This window comes from Penaeus vannamei, chromosome 23 (assembly GCF_042767895.1).
Source record: "Penaeus vannamei isolate JL-2024 chromosome 23, ASM4276789v1, whole genome shotgun sequence".
Taxonomy (NCBI): Eukaryota; Metazoa; Arthropoda; class Malacostraca; order Decapoda; family Penaeidae; genus Penaeus; species Penaeus vannamei.
Window position 1 is genome coordinate 3,173,716 of NC_091571.1, and position 2,500 is coordinate 3,176,215.

A 2,500-nucleotide genomic window follows, 5' to 3' on the forward strand; every position below is an offset into this window, starting at 1 on the left:
ATTTCATAATTCCACCTTACGAATATATTTCTTCAATCTTAATTAACCCTAATTCAATAAAATGTTCATTCGTATAACATCGTATGACCGCTTCCTCGTGAGTTCCGAGATTTTCATTTGCTCCAACTGCAAATTAAATCTTGTGAAGAAATAATCTTGTTTTAATCAGGGCTTGCTCTTGCACGCACGCACACAGAAAAGTGAATGTGTATATATGTGTACATGCATGTGTATGTACAGATATATAAATGTAAATATATACACATGCGTGTGTGTGTGTGTGTGTGTATATGTATATATATATATATATATATATATATATATATATATATATATATATATATATATATATATATATATATATATATATATATATACATATATATATATATATATATATATATATATATATATATATATATATATATATATATATATATATATATGTATGTGTATATATATATATATATATATATATATATATATATATATATATATATATATATATCTATATATATATATATATATATATATATATATATATATATATATATATATATATATATATATATATATATACATATATATATATATATATATATATATATACATATATATATATATATATATATATATATATATATATATATATATATATATATATATATATATATATATATATATATATATATATATATATATATGTGTGTGTGTGTGTGTGTGTGTGTGTGTGTGTGTGTGTGTGTGTGTGTGTGTGTGTGTGTGTGTGTGTGTTCGTGTATGTGTGTGTGTGTGTGTGTACATATATATGTGTGTGTATATGTATATATGTCTGTGTCTGTCTGTGTACATGCGATTTGCGCATACATCCATCACCAACATCATCCCTCTCACAATCTACCCACATCCTCTCCTCCCAAGACGCTAACCCCTCCCCCCTTTCTCCCTCTTCCCCTCGCCCGCAGATGGAGCTCTCGAAGCCCAGCCAGGTGGTGCTCCAGCGGGTCGAGTTCAACGCCTCAGGTCAGTACCGCTGCGAGGTCTCGGCGGAAGGACCCGACTTCAACACCGTCATCGCCCAGGGCAGGATGATCGTCGTCGGTGAGTTTAAGGGGATATAAGGGGATTCAGGGGGGGGGGGGAATTAGGGGGATTGAGGGGGGTTTAAGAAGGGTTTGAGGGGGTTAAGGGGATTCAAGGGGGGGTTAGGGGGGATTAAGGGGATTCAAGGGGGGGTTTACGGGGGTTTTAAAGGGATTCAAGGGGGGATTAAGGGGATTAAGAGGATTAAGGGCGCTTAAGGGGGATTCAGGGGGATTAAGGGATTAAAGGGGGGTTAAGCGGATTAAGGGGCAAAGTTGAAGGGGGATTTAGGGGATTAATGGGCGTTTAAGAGGGATTCAAGGGGCGTTTACGGGGATTAAGAGTGATTAAGGGCGTTTAAGGGGGATTCAAAGGGATTAAGGAAGGCTTTTAAGGGGATTAAGAGGGATTCAAGAGGGGATTGGGGTCGTTTAAGGGTCGTTTAAGGGGATATAAGGGGCGTTTAAGGGGATTCTAAAGGGGGCGTTTGAGGGTGGGGTTTAAGGGGATTCAAGGGGCGTTTTAATGGGGGATTAAGGGGATTCAAGGGGGCGTTTAAGGGGTATTAAGGGGCGTTTAGGGGGATTAAGGGGATTCAAGGGGGGATTAAGAGGGATTCAAGGGGGTAAGGGGATTAAGGGGGGTTAAGGGGATTAAAGGGCGTGTTAGGGGATTAACAGGGGCGTTTAGGGGGATTAAGGGGATTCAGGGGCGTTTAAGGGGGATTCAAGGGGGGTTAAGGGTGGAGCCGTGTTGGAATAGGGGCTGGAAGGGAGGGTCGGGATCAGGGCTGTCAGGAGGCCAGGTTGGAATCAGGAGGGAATTGGGGTTGTAGAGTGTTATGACTGGAATCGGGGTTGTGAATGGTATAGCTGGAATCTGAACTGGGCAGGTTATGGCCGGAATCGGGATGGAATCGAGACTTGTTGTTTTGGTATACTTGGAATCCGAGTGTAATCGCGGCTGTGGGATGGTCAAGCTGGAATCTAGACTGTGAGTGGTATGGTTGGAATCAATTAAATTAAGACTGTGTGGTGACTGACATGGAATCAGAGTTAAATTAAGACTGTGTGGTGACTGACATGGAATCAGAGTTAAATTAAGACTGTGTGGTGACTGACATGGAATCAGAGTTGAATTAAGACTGTGTGGTGACTGACATGGAGTCAATTAAATTAAGACTGTGTGGTGACTGACATGGAATCAATTAAATTAAGTCTGTGTGGTGACTGACACTAGGATGGAGTTAGGCTCAAGACGTGTGGTTCAAATCCAGACTGTGAGGTGCTTACGGCTGGAATGAGGCTGTGAGAGAAAGGCTGCGATCAGACCGTGATGATGAAGCTGGAATCTAGTGAGGACCGAATGACATTCAGTTATGAGGTAAGGTCGAGAAGGACGAGGCTACAGGGTGAGG

The 2,500-nt window shown here is 40.3% G+C and overlaps 1 non-coding gene across 1 annotated transcript in view; it reads left to right on the forward strand.

Annotated features, from left to right (window-relative positions):
• The first annotated feature begins 965 nt into the window (after positions 1–965).
• Positions 966–2,500, forward strand: part of LOC113802929 (uncharacterized) — a 22,158-nt gene continuing 20,623 nt past the window's right edge. The window contains exon 1 of the transcript XR_011399503.1: positions 966–1,101. This is a non-coding gene — a transcript (uncharacterized protein). The remainder of the gene's footprint in view (positions 1,102–2,500) is intronic.